This window comes from Ixodes scapularis, unplaced genomic scaffold (genome assembly GCF_016920785.2).
Source record: "Ixodes scapularis isolate PalLabHiFi unplaced genomic scaffold, ASM1692078v2 PGA_scaffold4__175_contigs__length_147842914, whole genome shotgun sequence".
Lineage (NCBI taxonomy): Eukaryota > Metazoa > Arthropoda > Arachnida > Ixodida > Ixodidae > Ixodes > Ixodes scapularis.
The window spans coordinates 134,382,455-134,401,153 of record NW_024609879.1 but is presented as its reverse complement, the minus strand read 5'-3'; the positions used below and the strand labels follow the sequence as shown (position 1 = coordinate 134,401,153).

The window sequence follows — 18,699 nt, the reverse complement described above, 5'->3', positions numbered from 1 at the left end:
CGACGGGTATTCTGTAAGCCGGTCGCAGATACCCCTCGGCTCCTCGCGAGTTCGAGGGATAAGCGAAATTCCGTGAAGCGTAGCACGTGACCTCGAAACACGGTGACGTTTAGTCTTCTACATGAAAAGAAACTCCGTCGTGCGAACACACCATTAGTCTGCAATAGTACGGCGAAATCGCAAATAATATAGTTGTGCTTCTCGAAAAAATACGTGGATAGGTTTGGGCGGACGCCCTTCTTGGGCGGGGAATTTACAGTGCCGTTTAACTGCTAGCATGGGGTCTTTCACATGCTTCGCGTAGTATAACCAACCTGGCAGACGCTGTCACTCAAATAGCGAAATAAAAGACCGAAATGAAAATAAAAAAGGAAAGCAATTGAAACAAAATAAATATGAAAAATAGAAATAAAAATAAATAAAGCGGGAGCGAGAATATGTATATTCATATAAAAAATACAATGGTGACTTGTCAAATTTACATTAAAAGAAAGAGACTATAGTCGGTGATAGGTTAAGAGTTCAGGGGATACTACACTCACCTCTTTCCACTTCAGCAGAGTGAACGCTGGAGAAAAGATCGCCTCCTCTCCAGAGCTCGCTCTACTAAAGTGAGGTGCGAAGACACTCCACTGAACTTTTATGGCTCTTTCACACACTCGCAACCGAGTAGGACCGACTGAGACAAGACCGGATTTTAAGCCTCTTGCGGCGGCGTAGGGCGGGATGTGCTGGCTGGGGCCAGGTCCTAAGCCGTCGCAATAGGCTTAAAACCCGGGCTTGTCTCAGGGTCAGGTCCTACGCCGTCACAAGAGGCTTAAAAACCGATCTTGTCTCAACCGGTCCTACACGGGAGCAAGTGCGTGAACGGGCCTTTAACCTGTCACCGACTGTAGTGTCTAAGAAAAGGCGACCCTTACGAAAATGGCAGATCTGGACTTATATAAAAAACAAACAAATATGGATATATAAAAAATTGGGCAGATCTGGCCATATCAAGCACATCAGTTTATATAGGCCTTATATAACCAGATCTGCCCAATTTTTTATATATCCATATCTGGGTCTGCCAAATAGGGTATATCTGCCTCCCATATCAGGGTGCTTTTTTTTTTTCTTTATTCTTGCAGATTTGTTCTTAAAAAAAGTCATGAAAGCCACACTTATGCGGTTTCTGCGAGTGAGTTATACGCCCAGGGGGACATTGCGTGGGCGCTAAGCTTTGCGATTACTCGGCTAATTAATTAAAATTCACTAATGAACTTTTCAATTAGTGAAACTAGACATACGGTTCCAATAAGCAGCTAGCGGGGCGTCGTCCAAAATCCCTAAATCAGTCATTTTCAGAAAGTCTTTCAGCGCGTGAGAAGCGCACTAAAGCCACCACTCGTGGAGCAGGTGCAAGGCTAGCGGTTTCGGTAAGGCGCCCGCGCAATTTTTCTGTCTCTTATCTAGCCCCAGCCTTGTACCTGGCCCACAAGTGGCAACTTCAGCGTACTACTGCGCTTCACACGCGCTCAGTCTTTCTAAAAGTTACTGGTTTAGGGGTTTTGGACGACGCTCAGCAAGTTTCTAATTGAAACCGTATGTCTATTTTCACTAATTAAAAGTTAATTAATGAATTTTATTTAATTAGCCGACTTATCGTAAAGATTAGAAAACTCATAACGTCCCCCTGGGCGTATCACTCTCGCACAAACCGCATAAGTGTAGCGTTCACGGCTTCTTTTAAAACAAATCTGCAAAAATAAAAAAATAAAAAAAAAATAAAAAAACGGTATTTACCGTGCTGGTAGTTGACTCTTCGACCCTCCACAGCGGGAGCAATGGTAAACTGTGCCGCGCTCGGCTGTAGCAATTACCCGGTATCCCGACGATCGTTTCGTCAGCATGAACCGCGAGACAGAGTGTCCGTCAAGTTAGAGAAAGTACAAGCGGGCGGAGAGGGATACGCCCGCGGATGACCTAGCATTGTTTACCAGTATTTCGCAAAATCGTAACAATCTTTCTACAAGCGACTCGTAAATCCGCTCGTCAAATTTTGGAACGCGTAATTAAGAGTCTGTGCTGCTGTTGTTTTTTGGCGACACGTCAAAACTTCGTCGGCGGCATGTCGAAACTTTCTGCTTGTAGCGCAATCGCACCAATGCCGAAACATTCTGCACAATGATTCTCCAGGCTGCCAGGAGATAGACACGGCCTAAATCTAGAGGTAATCTGGAAAAATACATTTAGGAAAAACGATCAATTGTCACGAAGCAGGTTGCAGCGCACTTACGTTGACGAGACGCGACTTGAAAGGTGTTGTACGAGGGAGATGTCGACACGGCCACGGCAAAACCACCACTCGAACACAGAAACGAGAAGGTGCCCGTGAAGATTCAACACGATGTAGCACAAGCTGTCGTTTGTAGAACCGAACACTGAACGCATCACAAAAAATTCATGGGCTTCTTTGAAGAAATCGCTTGCAGAAGCAGAAATACGCATCCCCCACAGAGGAAGAATTCACACGCCAAACTAGGTCCGGCTAAACGCATTCCGAGATCGGCAACGGCTAATGCGTAATCCGTCAAACCACGTCACCTCTCACCATTTACAACGCTTTCAGCTTAGGGAGAGAGAAAAGGATCGAAGGAGAGCCCAAAACGGGGTTTCACGAACAAAAGGCTTATCTTTTGGGGCCACAATTAGGAGATGTGTCACTTGTAACGAAGGTTGACAGTGCTGTGAATGCTATGTGTGGCCTTGGGCGCCAGGCAGGTGCGATGCCCTGCTTTGTCACCAGATTCTAGACTGTAGTCACGTGACCCTAACCGGAGACACGATTGGCCTAAAACACGCGTAGAGTCTACCCTGCTGTGAATACCGAGTGAACATACAGCTCTATGAAGTCTAGCTTTTGAACTCAAAACGATGCGAGTTTCAAGATACTATGTTTTACGCTGTATAAACCACATTATAATTTTAAATTAAAAAATTAACGCGACTATTTTTTTGCGCATGATATCGACAAATAGATAAACAAATATGTATATAAATGTATTTTTACCAATAAATTTAAAATCACGTATACACTGTTTCAAATTTTTTTACGAACGAGTTATACATAATAGACACCACGGACAGCACATCTTACGACTTTCAACACACGATGAATCGCAGTCGCTCACAAACGAACGGATGCCATGCTGCGCGAACGGTTTTGAAAGAGCTGCGTATTGTACTCCGGGCGCAACGGCTTCCGTTCGAAGGGAAAAGGATTCGGGACGGCGAAGTAGCATCTTGCATCTTGAGTAAGCTAACGGTTCGTGTTTACCCGCTCAATTTAGCGGGGAAACATGAAAAAGATTAGTTTCACTGCAAGATTTCGCGGGAAAATTGACGTCACGTGACATACGCACCAATTCAATTTCTCGCCAAATTTAGTGGGGCGGTTACACCGATGGCGACGCCAACACCGCTTAACTCGGAAGCGGGTGCCTAAGAGCTGCGACTAAAATCCATTATTTGATTAACTCGTGTTCCGATCGCACTTTGTCATATTGTCACACATCAAGCATACAACCAAATTTTATTTGTCTTTCAATCTTCAAAATGCGCAATTGATTAATTGGTCCAAATACCTGGAATAACTTCACTTTAAGGAGGTTGACTATAGTTAACCAATTACATGAGACTCATGCAATATGGATCAATCAACTAGTGTCTTAGCGAGTACATATAACTTGTTGCTTGCACGACTGAAACGGGCCCATATATCATTATCAGGGGCGCGATATTTGCACGCGTATATGGTGATATATGGACGTATTTACGCACTTATACGGCCAGATCTGGCAGTATTTGCCCACCTATATGGCGAAATACGGCCGTATTAGCTCCCATATCTGTCGAAATACAGACCTATTTGACTGCTTATATTATCATATCTGAACGTATATAAAATATATCAGGGCCATATCTGACATTTTCGTACGGGGAGGCAGATGCCCGAGCAAGTATGACAACATCACGATCATCTGGTGGGCTAGTTGGTTGATCATATTGTCGAATTAACAGCGCAAATACGACAGGAAAAAGAGATAAGGGAGACAAGGTCCTTAGATTCGGTGAATATTTTAAACGTAAACTTCCTCTTTCTTTTTTCTACCGGAATTTCTATTCACGTCGTCCCAGGACTCAATCGATTTCAACAAGTCATTTAAGCGACCAGCTTAAAGCTTGGTATTCTTAGCAATTCATTTTCAGGCAACTCAAGCTATAGCATATGTTTTTGCGGGTTTTTATTATGCATGTTTTAAAAGCATTCATCGGTTCTTCTTCCTCTTTCTCTTCTTATTAAACGTCAGTTGTTAGTTCAGCGCTCTATCCTGTCTCCCTTATCTCTCCTTCCTGTCGTATTTGCGCTGTTAATTCAACAAAAAAAAAACAAGTATGACAAATTTAGCATGGGCAGTAGGCTCATCCACATGCCAGACATGGTCATTGACAGCTAGAGAAACGCAGGGCGTCGTGACCTGCAGTGTTCCCGCTTTTTGCTTGCATTTTAGACGTTCTTCCCAGCAGTCGCATTGACTGTGAAGCGATAATGATAGGCACGGGACGCCCTGCGGTTCTTAAGCCGTCGGTGGCTCTAGTACTAGTACATTACCGTAGATTCACAGTACCCGCTGCACAAGCTGATCATGAAGACGTGAGGAAGACTGCGTGTGAAATGCTTTAATTGGGACTTTTTTTTAATTTGGCGGCCAATGAAATTGTATGGAGAGCCGCCACCACCTATGTTCCGTTTCTATCAGTAGGTAGGTAGGTAGGTAGATAGCACAAGTTTATTGAGCGCAGTGCATACAAGGGCTAGGCTCATCTGCCCGCCTAACTATACAGCACAAGGGCTCGACAGTAGGAAGGGAATAGGGGGTGGGCACTTATGGGAAGTAAAGATAAGGTTGCGTTACGATTGGGCGCGCCTCTTGCGGAGTTCTTGAAGGTGGCGAACAGTCTCTTTTGGGTGAAGTGCCACTCGTTGGAGCCAGGTGGTGAGACGTGTTCACGTAGTTAGGGATGCTATAGTGAGGGTGGGTCCAAGTTGGTGCAACTCAAAACCTGGAGAGCGTTTGCAATTTAATGGCGGCGCCTGAGGGAGAGGATTGGAAAAGGATACGCGTCAATGCTGCCTGCACGAGAGCAGACGCCCGCTCTATTGCAGCTCTGTTGCTCCATGCGCCTTTCCTCCTATTGCCTCCCATTGCAAGCAACGAACGCCTTGGCGCAGCCTTTCTCGCTTCCTTCTCGAGAAGAGAAAGCAGGGTCGCCAGACAAGCAGCAACGTCCAGGATGGCGGAATTTACCATTTTTAGCGTTAAACGATTACTCAACCTATCTGAACAAAAGTGGTGGCTATGGAAAAGTAATCATTTACACCTTGCGTAAATTATTTAAGCATTATAATGGGCTCTAATGACCTAGGAAATAAAACGGTCCTTTGTCCCATAGACTCCCAGCAAAATTTATCATGAAATGGCGTCCATATCTCGTGATCCCCGATCTAGCAATTGCACCTAACCTCACTTGAGCCTCCCTACTCACGATGAGCGCAGCAAGCGCCCTTTACTGCGTCGTCTGCTTTCGACCGAATTCTTTCGCGCCGGTTTATGAGCAACTCCTTGCTACGCCTATTGGTAGATGGCGCGACAAGTACGACATTCGGGCAACTCGGTAGTCTGCTGTCGGAGACCGTCATTGAGAATCGCAAGGATATACCTTAAATTTTCACTGGAACAAAGCTATGCTTTTAAACTTTTTGTAAGGCAAAATGTACCGCTAAAATACAAGGAATCGTTTATTTGAGTAATCATATGTGTTCCGGTATCGGCTTATCGGAGTTAGTGCAATCTAAAAGAGGTCAATAAGCCCGATGAGATCTCTTATTGGAACAAAAAAATTCGAACACTACTAGCATATTAACTGTTATTTCCCTCAACACGTCCCGCTGCCCCATCTATACACCGTTTCATACGGACGTTTCATCTCTGGAAACAGTGATAGATGTCTCTACGTATAAACACCTTCAGCAGCGCCGCTTTTTTCTCCTTTACCTCGACCACAGTCCTTGCCATTTTCATTCTCGGTGACCTGGTAGTTCCACAGTACACAAATTGTCTTTGTTTCCAGATTGTACTGTAGAATCTACTTATCGTCTCATATATGACAATCTTTCTCAACGTCTCAGGTTCCGCTGCGAGTAGTTTCATGAGGAGTGCAAATGTGTTTCCTGGCGTCGCAAAAATTAAGTAATCACTTAAAATCACTAACATGTCCGATGTCGACAAAATAACGAATTAAAAAAAATGGTAGCACGTTCGGAGTGCATACGAAACTGAAAATGGACGACGATATGCGACCTGGTTGTTATTATTATGATTGTCAAGCATTCAATAACAAGTATAAAAACAGCAAGGGACAGTTCTCGACTATACATTTTAACACGAGGAGTGTTAAAAATAAAGTAGAGGACCTTGAACTATTATTACACCCTCTAGGTTTGGAATTTGATGCTATAGCACTCACGGAAACATGGTTGATAAAATAAGACATACCACCGCAACTTCAGGGGTACTCGTGTGAAAGTCTATGCAGAAAAAAAAAGAGGTGGTGGCATAGCCCTTTATTTGAAAAACCACTTCCAGTACCAAATAATTGATGATTTAACTAGAATCGACGAAAATTTTGAAAGTTTATTTGTTAACATATCGAACGTAGTAGTAGCTGTTTTGTACAGACCGCCTTCCGGCAATATGTTTTAATTTATGGCTTTACTTGATAGTGCACTATGTTATCTTGGAACTGTAACAACGTCATTTTTTATCCTCGGAGATATAAACATAGATACAATTTCTAACGATCTGCATGCGAGAGAATCCCGCGATGTCACTCATCAGTATGCCTGTAGCAATGTAATAACACTACCAACCAGGGTGACCGCAGACACTGCAACGTCTCTTCACGTCTGTATTACAAACGTTGATAACAGTCAGACTACGGCAGGTGCACTTTTGTACGATATTAGTGACCATTTGCCTATCTTCTGCTTAGGATCGTCTTTAGGTAAGGAAAGAAACAACTGTACAGAAATCTTTTGGCATCGGACCATAAATGAAGAAACGCTAAGTCATTTTGGCATCCTTATAGAGCAAGAAAACTGGAATGACATTTACGAAGAGCATAACACTTTAGATGACTATAAAAGCTTCTGTCTAAATTTAAACAGTGCTATAATGCAGCTTTTCCTTTACGGCGAAGTAAAACAGGACGTAGAAAAATGAGAAAACCATGAATAACAGGCGACCTATATAAAAGTATAAAAGAAAAAAAGAAAATATATCATGCTTTTATTTAGTGTCGTGATCCCCACATGTTGGCACAATTTAAAAAATACAGAAACAAACTAAACTCCGACCTAAAAAAGGAGAAATGTGATTACCATCAAAATAAATTTCTGCATATTCACAATGATCATAAGAAAGTATTGAACATGATAAACAACTTAACGAATCGCAAGCAATCCCATTCTAGTGTGAAAGAAATCGTGAAAGAACTAGCAGATGAAATGAATCGGCACTTCGTTAACATAGGAAGGTATACAGGGGAAAATGCAGATTTGAAGAAATGCGCGCTAGAAAAAAATCTGAATGAATCATGTTTTTTCCAACGACGCCGTTGGAAATCGATAGAATCATAAGAAGTTTAGAAAATGATGTCGCCGCTGGGGATCACGAAATAAAAGTCTTACCAATCAAGCACACCGTGAGGGTTATTAGCCCAATATTATGCCATCTAATAAATATCACACTTGCGTGTGGTGAATTTCCCGATGAGTTAAAAATAGCCAAAGTTATTCCCGTGTACAAGGGAGGCGGTGTGACCACTATAAATAATTATAGACCGATTTCAGTTCTACCAGTTTTTTCGAAGATCTTTGAGAGAGTTATTATTAATAGGCTAACCAGTTTTTTTTTTTTTTTCAGAAACATAAAATAATAACCCAGGCTCAATATGGATTCCAGAAAAAGAAGTCTGCGGAACTAGCACTGAATGAAATAAAAGATAAAGTTGTTGAAAATATTGAGAATAAGTTGTATACACTTGGCCTATTCCTAGACTTACGAAAAGCTTTTGGCACTGTGCAACACAATATTCTACTAGGAAAGCTTCAAACTTGCGGAGTTCGATGTGTCGCATTAAAACTAGTCAAATCATATCTTAGAAATCGCTATCAATACGTTTATGCCAATAATCAATCATCTAATAAATTGAAAATACAAAACGGCGTTCCTCGGGGTTCTATCCTATAGGGCCTCTGTTGTTCCTTGTATATATTAATGATATAACAAATATACCAGGCTCTCCTCAGTTAATAATGTATGCAGACGACACAAATGTATTTTTCTCTGGCTTTACAAAAGAGTGTTTAGAAACTTCTGCAAATGCCTACCTCGTGAACCTATCAAATTGGCTACAAATCAATTGTTTAAGTTTAAATACAAGTAAAACTAAGTATGTAATTTTTAAACCAGTAAATAAACGAGATTGCAGCTCTATCAATATTACGTTTGAAGACACCTTATTACAGCAAGTAAGAGATCAACAATTTTTAGGTGTATGGTTTTCCGAGGACCTGTCGTAGAATACTGATGGCAATAAACTTCAAACTGAATTATCTCGAGTTACCGGCAGCTTATATAAAATTCAAAACTTAGTACCTACCTGGTCAAAACAAATGTTATACTATTCCTTATTTTACTCTAAAATTAGTTACGGTATATTGGTCTGGGGAACAACAACAGCTACGAACTACAATAAAATAATTATATTACAAAGCAGAATACTACGTATATGTGAAAACTATAGAGGTGATAAAAGAAACTTAAGCACACAGCCACTTTTTGTAAAATATAATATGCTCAAGGCTGACCAGGTTTACTACTTTAAACTGTTACAATGGATACATTAAAACGAACTGCACACCACACCAACAAACAGCGTGAGCGCATATATGCTTCGAGATCCAAAGATAAAAATGCCCACCATAAGATCAAATTACGGCCGACAAACTTTAACTTTTAAAATAATTAAAATTCTTAACAATACAGAATTGAACATAAACTATAACACAACTTTCTATAAATTCAAAAGTAAATGCAGAACGCTTCTGGTTAGTGGTGCTATTACATTTTCATTGTGAAATTTTCTTTCTCCATTTCTAGTTTCTGAACTTCGTGATCACTATGTGTATAAATTTAGACCACTATTTTCTTTTGGTCAAAGTTTTATATTAGTGACCTACCTGAGTGTACATTTCTTTGTTGTTGTTTCATTTTGTCGTTTTTTTCTGCGTACAGCATGCATTACTTTGCTGATGTCCAACGTTAATATGTTCATAATGTGATGTGTCACGCAAGCGGTTTTACTATTTCAACTGATTGCCTGCGTATATTCTAATCCTCACTCTGCTTTGTTGCCTTGTTTTGTTGTCATTGATGGTGCGCTTTGCCTGGCTTGTGCGATCCTGTGATTGCGGCTTCCAGAGTGCATGTGTCTTTTCTGCTTAGTTGCAATGTTGTTGCATGTGACACCCTTACATTTTTTGCCACGGCTGAACCGTTGAGGGGTAGAGGCTCCGTCAGGCACTTGTGCCTTTATCTCTGCCCCCCATGCGGAAAATATCCGCAAAACAAATAAAGAAAAAAAAACTTTATCGCAACGATTAGGCGATTAAACATTCGGCTGGTAGAAGATATGATTCACAATAATAAAAAAAAGACATTTTACATGACCAATAAAAAATCACAAAGTAATACATTGATAGCAAAAATCCTCAGTCAGGAGCAGAAAGACGTTCGGTAACACATGTCCAGTGCCTGCTTGTAATGACTCACGACGGAACCGGACTCGCTGGAAAAGATAATCATATGTGACGATGAGTGCAATTTCCAGTACAATCTGGAATAAAAAAAAAAAGCAATCGATACACGGGAAAAGCCAAAAATAGCAATGGCAAGGTTTAGGACTGTAGACGAGGTAAAGGGGAAAATGGCGGCTCTGTTGAAGGGGATGACACAAGACACATGATGGCTTGCAGCACTGTTTTCAGCGATGTATTTTGTTATGTAACAATGGATAGATAAATCAGGACAATAAGTTGAAGGGGTTGATAATATTATAAATGATATTTATTTTGATATATCCCCAAACAAAACTAAGCCTAAAATGTTGTGCACTTTCATAGGAATAAAAAACGCGTAAAAAAAGACCAGCAAAGTCATAATCTTGCACGCACTATAGTGACTGGATTGCTTGTCTTAAGGTGTATATGTCGCAAAAAATATATATTACACATAAGTCTAGTTTGTTATATTTGAGCTGTATTCTTGTGATTGGCCATGGCACAGAATCAAGGAATAAAAAGGGCATTGAGTGCGACTGCACCGAGAGGAAACATTAAAGCCAGCAGTGCTTAAAAGCAGTGATGAAGCAACAGCTGCATTGAAAACCTTTCCTAAAAAAAGTAAGCCATGTAGACGACATCTACTCAACAAAGGGCATAATCCCAGTTTCTGAAGTAATAGGTTATAGCTGTAGTAGCGCTTGCCCAGAAAATATATGTCGTAGATAATAATATGAACCGTATTTGAACACGTTCAAGGAAGACGCACTGTGATGAATACGATTCAAAACGATAAAAAACAAATTCAAGTTTCGTGCGCACCAAGCAACAAAATACCCGCACTAAACCTGCACCAAGGGGGAGAAAACCCCTTGGTGCTAGATATCGCACCAAGAGTCAACAGTGGAAAGTACAGGCCCGCGTCCCCTCTCCTATTTTGAGTGTACGCAGGCTCTCCTCCTCCCCATTTCCGGGGAGAGGAGGAGAGCCTGCGTACACTCAAAATGGGAGAGGGGACGCGGGCCTGTACCTTCCACTGCATTGCCAAGAAAAGTTGTCGCGGAGTATAGATCTTATAAATAGTTGACACATTGGCAATTCTAGGGAGCCTTCATGTGCGCTTATGAAGGCACCCTAGGCAATTCCAGTTCAATGCTGAGTCGGCTAAAATTCCAAAATCGCGGATTACCATGACTCTGGAAATCGCAGTGCAGTCCAAACACAAATGAGTAACACTTCCGGCTCAGCAACGCTGTCTTTGTTTTCAGGTCGTTCAGGCCGGGGAAGTTATGTTACCACCAATTAGACACTGCCAAAGCGTCATGCTCAAGAAGGACGCAGTCAGAAAGGAAGTGAATACAACGAAACAGCTTAATGTCATCAGCAAACAACATATTTTCGAGTTATTGACAAAAAGTGAAAGGTTATTTACAAAAACTAAAAGTAAAAGTGAACCAAGTTCACTCCCAGCTGTGGTACTCCGAAAAACAATTAATAAGAATCGGATGAGGCCCCCGAAACACGAACAGAATTTGTGGGAACCAGCAGAGTGGGTGAATCTGAAAGAATAGCTCTCAAATTTAGACAGAAGAACATTATGATCAACTTTTTGAATGCCTTGGAAATATCGAAGTAAATTATCAACTTGTTTGCGATCACATACAAACGGCACGGTGTAATCCAAATATAGGTTCGTTTCCACCAACTTCCCCTTCGAAAATACGTGTTATTTTCACAAAAATAACTGTAAAAACGCGTGTGCAATATAATTTCTAGCAACTTGGAAAAACAACACAGTAATGAAAGAGGGGGAGTGGGAGAGGAGGCGGGGGTTGGTTGCAGCAGTAGGTCACCCGTCTTGTGAACTGGGACTGAGACAACCACTGATTCTAATGATAAGTTATATACGCATATTCTTAATTCGCTTTACATAAAAATATTTTTACATCAGTCGTATCTGTAATTCCAATCGCTTTATTTACTAAAAAAACTGCTATTTTCATTTTTTTTTCTTGTCACTTGATGTCGGTTTAATTACGGCAGGTTGATCGCTCAATACATTCCGGATTACTGAAGACAGTGTTGCGGAAAGGAGACCAACGCTCTCGTTTTCTCGCAAAGCTTCGTCTTTTTACCCGCCCTCAGCCTGATATAAATATTTCTTTCTCGGCGATTTACAAAATAAATGCGCATAAAAAACGTACAATATACAAATTAAAAAAAAGTATTTTCGCGATTAAGATTGCGGGAAGTGATGGTGTAAAATTGTAAATCAACTGGTGCGATTTAAATCTTGGTTTAAATTACGATTTAAATAGTCTTAAGCTTCAGTCTCAGGGTGGAAAGAAATACGATTCTTTAAATCAAATATATCAGCTTTATTTCATGTACACCAGCATTATTTTATTTCAATCAGATAAATACGATTTAAATCCCTGTAGCTACAAGGTAAGAATTCTTTATCACTAGATGGATTTTTCGAGATGCAGATTGATTTATCAATTTGTCCCAGCAGAGATAAAAATGCTGAGGATAACGCTTTCTGCGAACGTAATGTAAAGTTTAATTAAGAACTTTTTTCTTTGTGTAACCTCCGCCAGACTAAAACAAAACCGCTTTTTTTTATTTTAATAAAAAGCTCTCTTTGATTTTTCTTTTTTTTTCACGTTTTGACAAGAGTGCGAGAGGAAATTCCTTTTCTTCTAGGTTTTGTTTCTTTGTTTTGCGTTCTGATTGTTTTGCAGTGGAACGATACATAGCTGACGACCGAAGTAGAAAGTAGAAATCCAGCTCAACGCTCCAATTTGCTCAAAAAAAAATTATGCCCATGTTCACCTTTATAGAAATCTTTTTTCCTTGTTGATTTTTTGTTCAAATAAAGAAAACAAATGCACAAAGAAAGCGTCAAATGATAGACAAACGGGGAATGAAAATGATTTCAGGAATACTTTTGCGGTACAAGTTTAATTAAAATAATCATATCTAAACTGGTCTAATTTAAATCACGATTTAAACCATTACTCAAACTGCGATTTATATCATATTGATTTTTATTCTCCACCCTGTTTAGTCTCAACTCTGCTCAAAACGAACAACGCGTGCGAAAATTTTGGGTTGTCTACATTTTAAGCAACATTTCCGTAAGGGTGAATAACGTCTTTGCTAGTATGAAACTATTCTGTACATCTGTCGTCTTGAGAGGAGCTCCGGCGATTTGCGGAGTTACCCGAAGTCCCGAGCTAACCACACTTTTGTAATACCCGACGTTCACTGCAAGCGGCCTCGTTGTTCATTATCTCTAAATATAAAATAGTTACTAAGGAAACGGACGGTAGTGCCAAGCCCAGTATTCAGATTTCACCTTCCTCTCCTGGAGGGTAACGTCAGAAGTTAAACTTGCAGATCAAGCAGGCAATCTAGAAATACAGTATGGCGCTTTTTTTTTCTGTATTGCTAGAGGGAACTTCTCCTGCTCCTTTCACACCATCCAACTTCTTGCTGTTGGTCGGAAACAGGTTGCACTGCCCAAATTACTGTCATCGCGTTTTCATTAATGTCAATAGATTCTTAGATGAACAAAAAATGGTGAGTACCAATGTTAATAGTTCAATAACATCGCCAAAAATCGTGTTACGTATAATTTCGGTTATACTAGCTCAACCGTGTATATTGATGTGATGAACCAATTTTGAGGTCAATTAGTGACCATCAAACTTTCCCCAGAGCCTTCCTTCGAAGATCCTAAAATCAGGATAATTAATATTTTTGTTATTTAAACACCTCGAGCGATTGTACGCTTACGCGAGCTGGTGCAGGAGCTCTGTCGCAAGATAGGAAGTGCGGTCCTTACGGAGCGACAACGAGTCTCTGCGTACTCACCTAGCACGGAACACTGACCTTCTTCGGAGTTCCCTTGTTGCTCGCGAGCCTCGTCAAGTGCAACAGAATGAACCAGCACCAACGTACTCTGAAGCAATGCAGCCCAGTGCATCCGCCTTGTCGGCGACCTGTTGGCCGTCTGTCTCCGAGGCCTCCCTCTCTACGTCCATCGAGAGGCGAACTTCACCAGCGTCCATTACCTTCGACAACGACGAGACTTCCTCGGATTGATGAACGTCGCTTGGAACTGTCTGGTGAACGTCACGGTTCGCGTGGTTTCGACAGGGGCAGTGTGCCAGCGCTCTCGGAACAGCGAGGATACACAGGTGCCGACGGCTCTAAGACGACCGTCAAGCAACCCGTGGACGCTGACGGACTCTTGCAGGTCGTGCCACGCCGACGCGTGAAAGCTTCAGTCGGCTCGGCCAAAGAGAGCAAGTTACGTGTTGTGACTAAGCCTCCGAGGAAGAAGGCTCTTTTCGTGTCTCGGCTACACCCCGAGACAACTTGTGAAGAAGTCTCGGAAATCGTGGGAAGGGTGTTGAACAGAAAAGGTTTCGAATGCACGAAACTGGCCTCCCTGACTTGTGGCCGGAGGGCTGCCTTTTTCGGTCGTTCTTAGGCAGACTTAGGCTGGACGATTCGCGTAGCGCTCCGAAGCTTAAACCAAAACAAGGGAAAGATCTTATCGCCCCTTTAGACTGCTTAAAGGGACACTGACAGGGTATTTATGCTCGCCGAAATTTTTAGTTGTACGTGACATATGAGAGCTCAACTACCCAGAACAGAATTTGCGGCTCGAAATTCGGTTTTTTTCCGCCCGAAAACCGCCGATCAAGAACTGGCCGGTTCGAGTCTCGCTCACTCTCTTTTCCGCGGTCACGGGCCGTTTTCTAAGGTATCGATGCGACCACCAAATTTAATCAAAGTCGTGGGTCACTGAAAGCACACACTCAATATTAAAAATAGAAAAAAATATAAAACCCATTTTTTGTGGCTTCTAAAAAGCTGCAAATACGTTGATTGAAAAAAAAGTTCCACAGACAACCGGAAGCATTCTGTGCGTGCGTCGTTTCGCGTATCGTGGGACTCGCAAGGACGGCGATGGCAGCGGACGACGGGCGTGGGACCTCTATTTCAGAACTGTCGTTCGCGGTACCGGCGAATTTTGTCTGCCTTTAAAAGAGAAATTTGGGACTGATCAAAAGAATTGGTCTTCATCCCGTACGACACGCCCGACCACCAAGCCGATTTGCACGAGGACGTCGCCGAGCCGTCGCTCCCTTCTTGTGGCTGAAGACATCGCTCGCGCAAACGTCAAGCGCGACGTGTCTACTTCGAGTGGAATATGCACGCGTACGATTTCTTTACTAGGTGAGAATGTCGCCAAAGCGTGGTGCATCCCGATTTCGACCCGGGAGTGCTTTTGCTAGAGGAAATTCGGCAGCAAACTTTCCAACTTACAGTTTATCGGCTGAATTATTACTAAGGAAAAAGATACCCCCACTTTCGATATGCCCCAGTAGGTCAGTGGGAAAGACGTCCCCTTCGCACCCGGTAGAGCCGGGTTCGATACCCCGTGAAACTTTTTTTTTTTTTCTAAATATTTTCTGATGTTTACATTTCTTCTCTTTTTTTTTTTGTTTACAATTATTACTGAAGAAACAAAAAAAAAATAAGAAACAAATGTTGTGGACGACACGTCGCTGAATTAGATGGTATGGGATATCCTTTTTGACACCTGCGAACTCAATGTAATCACTTTCCACAAAATACAAGGAGCATATAAATCGGGTAGCGTCCGCTTTCCGAGGTGCCCGTAAATGGTTTACAGGAATTGCAGCCAGCCATTGGTCCCGATCCCGTTGATCTTTCGGAAACTCTGTCGCACAATGCCACTTCTGTTTCGGACGCGGGACATGTGAGCCAGCTTTTCACGCAACATCTTGGGTGTATTCTTTTCGGAGCCGATCAAAATTCACCACGGGCACTCACTACTCATCTCCAACTCCTCAATGTACAAAACAACTCATCTTGGAGTAGAGAACAACGAGCGGAACATACATAACTGCAAAAGAATCCCACGGCGAGCAGTTCCCAAACACCGCGTGTCGTCTGCTACCGGGAAGGAGAAAAAAAAAAAAAAAAAAAAAAAACACGGTCGGGTGTAGCCACGTGACTTCCGCCACTCACTCCCCTCTCTCCACTTCTCCGACCTCCGTCGGGTTTCGGTTTCGGTTTCGAGCAGTTGCGCCTTTTGACTTTATTAAAAAAATACGCTACTCTGTTGCAAAATATTAATTGGGTAGTCCTCCGACACCATAATAAAGCGCCTGGCAAAAAAATTAAAAAAAAATTTGGGGGGTGTCAGTGTCCCTTTAAAGGGACACTGACAGGGTATTTATGCTCGCCGAAATTTTTAGTTGTACGTGACATATGAGAGCTCAACTACACAGAACAGAATTTGCGGCTCGAAATTCGGTTTTTTTCCGCCCGAAAACCGCCGATCAAGAACTGGCCGGTTCGAGTCTCGCTCACTCTCTTTTCCGCGGTCACGGGCCGTTTTCTAAGGTATCGATGCGACCACCAAATTTAATCAAAGTCGTGGGTCACTGAAAGCACACACTCAATATTAAAAATAGAAAAAAATATAAAACCCATTTTTTGTGGCTTCTAAAAAGCTGCAAATACGTTGATTGAAAAAAAAGTTCCACAGACAACCGGAAGCATTCTGTGCGTGCGTCGTTTCGCGTATCGTGGGACTCGCAAGGACGGCGATGGCAGCGGACGACGGGCGTGGGACCTCTATTTCAGAACTGTCGTTCGCGGTACCGGCGAATTTTGTCTGCCTTTAAAAGAGAAATTTGGGACTGATCAAAAGAATTGGTCTTCATCCCGTACGACACGCCCGACCACCAAGCCGATTTGCACGAGGACGTCGCCGAGCCGTCGCTCCCTTCTTGTGGCTGAAGACATCGCTCGCGCAAACGTCAAGCGCGACGTGTCTACTTCGAGTGGAATATGCACGCGTACGATTTCTTTACTAGGTGAGAATGTCGCCAAAGCGTGGTGCATCCCGATTTCGACCCGGGAGTGCTTTTGCTAGAGGAAATTCGGCAGCAAACTTTCCAACTTACAGTTTATCGGCTGAATTATTACTAAGGAAAAAGATACCCCCACTTTCGATATGCCCCAGTAGGTCAGTGGGAAAGACGTCCCCTTCGCACCCGGTAGAGCCGGGTTCGATACCCCGTGAAACTTTTTTTTTTTTTCTAAATATTTTCTGATGTTTACATTTCTTCTCTTTTTTTTTTTTTTTTTTGTTTACAATTATTACTGAAGAAACAAAAAAAAAAAAATAAGAAACAAATGTTGTGGACGACACGTCGCTGAATTAGATGGTATGGGATATCCTTTTTGACACCTGCGAACTCAATGTAATCACTTTCCACAAAATACAAGGAGCATATAAATCGGGTAGCGTCCGCTTTCCGAGGTGCCCGTAAATGGTTTACAGGAATTGCAGCCAGCCATTGGTCCCGATCCCGTTGATCTTTCGGAAACTCTGTCGCACAATGCCACTTCTGTTTCGGACGCGGGACATGTGAGCCAGCTTTTCACGCAACATCTTGGGTGTATTCTTTTCGGAGCCGATCAAAATTCACCACGGGCACTCACTACTCATCTCCAACTCCTCAATGTACAAAACAACTCATCTTGGAGTAGAGAACAACGAGCGGAACATACATAACTGCAAAAGAATCCCACGGCGAGCAGTTCCCAAACACCGCGTGTCGTCTGCTACCGGGAAGGAGAAAAAAAAAAAAAAAAAAAAAACACGGTCGGGTGTAGCCACGTGACTTCCGCCACTCACTCCCCTCTCTCCACTTCTCCGACCTCCGTCGGGTTTCGGTTTCGGTTTCGAGCAGTTGCGCCTTTTGACTTTATTAAAAAAATACGCTACTCTGTTGCAAAATATTAATTGGGTAGTCCTCCGACACCATAATAAAGCGCCTGGCAAAAAAATTAAAAAAAAATTTGGGGGGTGTCAGTGTCCCTTTAAGTGCTGCCAATAAGGCGGTGGATCTGGAAGGTGCTCTATTGGCATTTGATCCTGCTTATGACAGAAGCTTGGTTGCATAGTCTAATAAGTGATATTAGTGTTTTCCCTGATGGTTTTAAAGTTTTCCGACGTGACCGCGGTTCGAGAGGGGGAGGGGTCGCTCTTCTGGTCAACGAGACACTTCAGTGCACGTCCATTGAACACAACTATGACTGTGAAATGGTTTGGGCTACTATATGCTTTGGTAGCCAGTTAATGCTTGTAGGAGGAATGTACAGATGTCCCCAAGCTAGTATAGATGTTTTACGTAGTTTATTTGAGTTTCTTCATTTCAAAACTACGCAATTTTCACGAGTAGTATTGGCCGGTGATTTCAACTTGCCAGACGTAGACTGGGACAGCGTGATGCCCCAAAGGGAGCTGTGAACATTCAAGACTGCTTGTTGATACTGCTTTTAGCAATAATTTAAGCCAGGTGGTCAAATGTCCTACGAGCGTGTCAAACGGCTGCGAGTCATTACTTGATCTTGTGTTTTTATCTGAGGTCATTACCAGAAGTGTTCTTGATGTATTAATAGCGGATGGTATATCTGACCACGCAATAGTTGTGTGTGACTTATCTGTTCCGCATTATTCGTACAAAGTGCCCGAGGTTAAACGTTATCGTGATTTCACCCTTGCAAGCGATGTCGATATTCTCGACTTCTAGGAAGTTGCTCTTGACAGATTTACTGTTTTTTACGAGGAAAACGAGGAGTCGGTGGATAAGCGTTGGCTCTTTTTCAAGCAGGTTGTCTTTACATGTATTGAG

The 18,699-nt window shown here is 42.3% G+C and overlaps 1 pseudogene; it reads left to right on the top strand.

The window, feature by feature from the left end:
- Positions 1–9,831: 9,831 nt before the first annotated feature.
- LOC115311909 lies at positions 9,832–18,699 on the top strand (annotated as a pseudogene).